This window comes from Pinus tabuliformis, chromosome 4_1, assembly GCF_031772625.1.
Source record: "Pinus tabuliformis cultivar Carrire ecotype Pingquan chromosome 4_1, CPIR1, whole genome shotgun sequence".
Taxonomy (NCBI): Eukaryota; Viridiplantae; Streptophyta; class Pinopsida; order Pinales; family Pinaceae; genus Pinus; species Pinus tabuliformis.
In genome coordinates this window covers 474,026,762-474,032,880 of record NC_142303.1, presented here as the reverse complement: position 1 = coordinate 474,032,880, position 6,119 = coordinate 474,026,762, and the positions used below count along the sequence as shown (strand labels likewise).

The 6,119-nt window shown below is 33.5% G+C and overlaps 1 pseudogene; it reads right to left on the bottom strand.

Moving 5' to 3' along the window:
- Positions 1 to 973: 973 nt before the first annotated feature.
- Positions 974 to 3,916, bottom strand: LOC149176529 (ethylene-responsive transcription factor ERF017 pseudogene; annotated as a pseudogene).
- Between the last annotated feature and the right edge of the window lie 2,203 nt (positions 3,917 to 6,119).

Here is a 6,119-nt window from a genome sequence, read left to right as displayed (position 1 = left end):
CTTCCTTCCAAAACCATTTCTATGGTGCGTCCCTTGACCACACAATCCAAGGAACGATTTACAAATATATACGTTAAAAATTTATTATGATGGGATATATCCATTCAAAGTCTCATCGTTTTTGTATGTATTCTGACACAATCCAAGGAACGATTTACAAATATATACGTTAAAAATTTATTATGATGGGATATATCCATTCAAAGTCTCATCGTTTTTGTATGTATTCTGATTGTATGCGAATATTCCAATGAGCGTGACAGTAGTGGAGCCCACCCTTTTGCTAACATTTTGTTAATAGTTATGTAGAAATTGTCTGGATTGCTAAAAGTGGTTTGATTTTGGGTAAAAAATTTCAAAAAAATTTGTAGATGCAGTTTTTAATCATATTTTTATGGTGGAAATGGATTCAGCACCATCAAAAATGTCCAAAACATCTAAAATTTTGAAGTTTAACAATTATAAGTTGGATTTACAAAAATGCTTACAATTCCATAACTTTCCAGACAACTCCTCCAAGACCACGTATTCTTGTTACACAACTATGTTCTCATAGCGGTAACGACGCGAAATTTTGCCGTCCCCAAGTATATATCTGATTGTTAAACTGTGTTCTCAGAGCGATAACCACCAAATTTTTCCGACCCCCACACACACATATATATATATATATTCAGAAATCAGCCATACACAACCAAGTAATTATCAAAACAACCGTGAAACATAAGCACACTGCCAATCCGAAGGTTTATTTCGAGGGACCGACCGCTATCAGTCATACACAACCAAGTAATTATCAAAACAACCGTAAAACATAAGCACACTGCCAATCCGAAGGTTTATTTCGAGGGACCGACCGCTAAGCTTCTCATTTCCAGAAGAGGTATGAAATCACCAATCCCATAAATTTCTCAAATAATAAAATAATTGAATTAAATTCTCATGGTAGAATTTCTGCAGCGGAAAAAGAAAATTAGAAAATCCCCAGCTCCCAGTCTTCTGGCAGCTGGAAGGGAATCCCAAAATTTTCCATTAACACATCCAACGGAGGAATAACCTCTAAGTTGAAAGATCCGCCATTCTCCATACTTTCAAATGGTACTGAATCCCCAAATGTCGCACCCTGCTCCCAAGTAATCTGTTCGCTATAAATGTCATATTCCTTTTCCAAACCATATGATGAGGATGCCGCGCCATTTTCGGAAAGAAGCCGGAATTCTTCTGCGGCGAACAGGGATGGAATTTGACGGGGATTTTGCCCGTCATGAGGCATTTTGCCTGTATTTGACGCCTAAAATTTCTGGATGCACGTCTTTTCGAACGTGCTTGGAACTGTGGGAAACGTATTTTTGACGGGCAGTAATTTTCTCAAAACGTTATTAAATCCTATTTATTTTCACTTTAAATTTTGTAATATTGTATGTTTATTTGTATTAATAATACAGATTTTAGATGAGTTACAACTTGATCTGAGATGAGTTGTAACTGGCAAACTTGCAACTTGCTGCGTAAAGGGTTCAAATCAATATAAATCGCATATGAACAATATCACTAGGGAAAATTGAAACTAAACGGAACATGAGTAATCGAGTTCATATGGAACGATGTTAAAATCACTGCACCAGTTCGCTTAGTATGTAAACTCTTTTTATTCTGCATAATAATATCTGGTCAGAGTATAGTTTCACTTTGTTTATTTCGGCGTACACTACAATCTATTATGGTGGATGTTTAAAGCATATGGTAGATGTTTAAAGCATGTCATTGACTTCGAACTTTTTTCTTTGAGAAGAAAAAATATGTGTCATATTAGGACGAATTTATCCATTTTAATGAACATAGCAGTTACCCTTAAGGGACAACATGTCAAAGAGGTAAGTGAAAGCCTCTTAAAAAAAACTATTAACCTTTATCATGGAAATATGCATAGCATTACAAGTAGGACAACGATTCAACTCATAGAGTGAGACTGCAATCTCTATAATCATCGAAATCTGCATAGCATTACAAGTAGGGCATTGATTCAACTCATAGAGTAAGACTTGCCATCTCATCCTTCTTTTTGTAGGGGCAATGGGTATTACAATGTTACATTATTTTTTAGAACACATTTTATTGATAGTTAGAAAACTAAAGCTGCACATTCCACATTTAGGCGAAGACTTAATCTTTTCATAGATATATGAAAGATATACTTCAGTTGCATAGATCCAAAGAAACTAGCTCAAGCTACTCCATAAGATTATTCAGATCATTTCTCAGAGACCTGTTCTACTGAATTCTTTTTCTGTAAATTGTTCTATAATTGCATTAAAAATAGCTAAATCAAATAAATTTCTTAATGGACCTCGCCAGGGGCTTTAAGAGAGTAAAAATTGCCCAGGATTTAGTGAAAATGGGGTTGACCGTTGACTCACTAAGCACAGTGCAAAACAACCAGACTTTAATACATAATTTAATCCGTCAAGAAGTGCAAAAAGGCCCTTAATTTGCGGCGAAAGAATACTTCAAAAGTATGATGTGTTTGTGTCTCACCAAGTAGTCAAATACTAAATCTGTGCAAGTTAAATCAACAGATATTTCATTATTTTGTGCGACCAAGACACAGGTTAACCTGTTCTACATGAACTTGTTACTGCATTCATTTCACCCTTCGGCATCAAGGAGAAAAGATTCAATGCATTCACATCTTACCCATCAACATCCAGGAGAAGAGATTTAAGTCATTCACATCTTCCATCCCTTAAAATGGTAAGACAAAGATACCTGCAACATGAATGAATGAATTTTTGATGAATTTTCATCAGGGAAAAACTCAGGAAAAAACTATATTTATGTATTCACTGCTTCCGGATACACTCACATGCTTAAGCTACAACGAATGTTCAACGAAGTAGATTTTCTGATGTCAAACGTTTGACAGTCAAGGCTTAGGACTGATTCGCCTCCCTTTGGCCATCCATTTATAGCTAGCAAACTAGCAATATGTCAAACTCATTCAACCACATGGTCCCTCTCATTGTTTCTGCCATGGATCGAGCTACTCCCTTGTAACGAATGTGAAGGACGCTGGAGCTTTGGAGCTTTGAACCTAATAATTTGTGTCCACAACACCTCACAAATCTCACCCTCAAATACTAGTGGGCAACGGTTATCCCATGTTAGTGTTCCCTTCAACTTCATTATTAAATTTGAACATGTGTTTCTCAAAATGAAACCCTGAAACCCATTAATAAAGCACAAATTTGCATCTTATAATTTATGTTAACTTACTCTTTTAATTTTTTGGCATTATATAACTTTGTTTTCAGTTATAGTGTCTCATATTGATTGATAACAACATTTTGTCAAACCCACATACCTAGCGTAATATGTTCTAAAATAAATAAGTGATTTGTGTGTTATGATCATTTTGTAGTTAAGATAAATATGTGAAATTTTTTAAAATAGTTACGTTATTGAAGGGTATTTTTTTAATCAATCTTTTATTTGTAAAGGGCAAAATTTTAAACATAACGTTTTTTCATGGGTAACATAAAAATGAAAACGTCAAAAAAAAATTGCATGACCGGCAAAAAGAAATCCAAATTCGAACCCTGGCCGCGAACTTGGCCGCGGCGGTTTGAATTTGCTGCGGTGATAGAAATGAAGCGCAAGAAAATTTCGGCGGAGAGTGGGGAAAATTGAGCTTGGCCTTGGACCCTCTGAGGCAATACACGGCAAAGTCATATGCACGGGCAGCTTTTTCCGGGGTGTCGTAGGAGCCCAACCAAATTCTGCCACTGCAATTGGGAATTCGAACTTCCGACACCCATTTCCCCCATTTTCTCATCCGGATTCCCTTGAAGTGCCGCGACTTCAGTGAGCAGCGGTTGGGACTGCGGCGGCAGTTCTGGTTTCGCGAGGGTTTAGTCATTGCAAGATTTTGCAGGGGAGTCGCACTGAGGACGTGCTGGTAAAGTTTGAGGTCTCTGAAGGGAGGAAGTAGTGAGAGGATTTGAAATCAGAATCGCAGAGTGGTAGCTACTTGAGTTGTGGAAGTGAATGTCTGCGGGAGATGAGATTGTGTTGAGTGTAAGTGCCAGCATGGGATGGTGGAAGATGGTTCTAAGAAGTGTGTCCACGTGTGGTCGTGAATTGACGTCTAAACTTTTATCCATGGGAACCAGCCTGGTGTGAATGCGTCTTGGACGAGTCTAAAGAAGAAAGTTTGGACTACGGTAATGTGGAATATTCCGAAATTCATTGGTTACTTTCGTCCATCGCACATTCCAATCTGTTCAAATCCGTGAAATAAAATAGTGAAATTTTAAAGTATTTAAAATTTAAGGATATTATATTATTTAGTTTGGCAATATCCATGCTGTTATATATTAATATAATCACATAAATGTGGTTGATACACTTTGATAGCTGTTATTTTTTTATTTTTATAAATTACATATATTAATGTAATTGTGTTATTATTATCCAAGCTAAAACAAGAATTTAAAATTTATTATTATTATAGATTTGAATTAATAAAATTTAAAGTAATAAAATTTGAAATAAACTAATCTAAAATTTAAAGGAATTGTCTTTGGTGCAATTTTTTAGACTTTTTAAGGTTTACACATCAAATCTGTGATTTCAATAAATTCTAGAGGGATTTTAGAGAAATTAGACGGGAAAAACTTCCAAAAAATCACACTAAAAACAACTCGAAACTTAAATAATAAAACCTAAAACCTAATTCTAAAAGTAATAAACCTAAATAATGAACTAATATTTTTATTAAACTAAATTTATAAACCTATATTTTAAATCCAATATAATAAACTTTAAAAATAAAACATATATCTTTTAAATCCAATATAATAAACTTTAAAAATAAAACATATATCTTTTAAATCCAATATAATAAACTTAGAAAGTAAAACATAAACTAGAATATATAGTTTAACATAAAATCATTTCACTTGAACATAAGTGAAGTTGTCTAATGAGGCTGAGGAATTGCGTGAACGGTCAAAAAAATTTCAAAAAATCTTGTAAAGGCAGTGTTTGAATCGTGTTTTTGATTGTAGAAATGGATTCAGCGCCATCAAAAACGTCTAGGACACCGAAAATTTTGAAATTTAACAACTATAATTTGGATTTACAAAAATTCTTGCCAGAATTTCTTTAAATATGACCGGAATTTCCATAACTTTCCAGATATCTCCTCCGCCACATTAAACTACGCCTAAATGAAATAAGTTTTATTTTCCAAAAAATAAAAAAAACTAATGTAAATTGACAATTGCCAAACAGTAAAAAGACAAAATTGAAGAACATTTTGGAAGGTTGTGCTAAAAAAATCCTCACAATTTTTTGAATATAATATTTTTTTCACATTTCTCACTGCAATACCATCCGAACAAGTCATCTAATCAATCACTCATAACATTAACATTTTACTTATCAATTCTTCTTTTATTTTTGTTTAATAATATTTTTGAGGAAACAACCAACTGCCTCACGCACCTGGGCGTTCCCTGGTGTAACTGCCGTCTAATTATGATGCAAATAATATTTAAATAAAAAAATTGCGTGGAACAGGACTGAAAAGGAGGTCTCTGGAAACGGCGCCAAAGTATCAACTGTGGAATTTTATACTCCGCAAATTTCAACTAGATATTCCTAGCTATTTAGAAAATAATAGCGAGTGATTTTTGTAAAGAGGAGTTCTCAATAATAAGTAGGTATGGAAGAAATTATGAGTCAATTTCGGTAACAATAATAAATAATTTTTCACGTCTAAAATTTAAGTATAAATCAAATCGCTCACTTTTCTTTGATGTTTTTTTGTAGTGTGTTTTTCCGATTTTGATTTTATAGATTATATTATTTTTTAATTTTTAATTGTCTTTCAAATAAAAGTAATTTAGAATATTTATAAATTAATAAAATAGTATTGCTCTTGGAGCTGGACTAGGAAAAGAAAATACAGAAATTGGAGAATTTCATAAATACATAGAAGAATAATTCGATTTTATTTAATAATTATTTTTTCCCAACCTTCTAATAACTTGAATGTCAAACCACAAAAAGAATAAGGTATAGGGTATTTTCAATTAATATTTTCAGTATTTTATGTT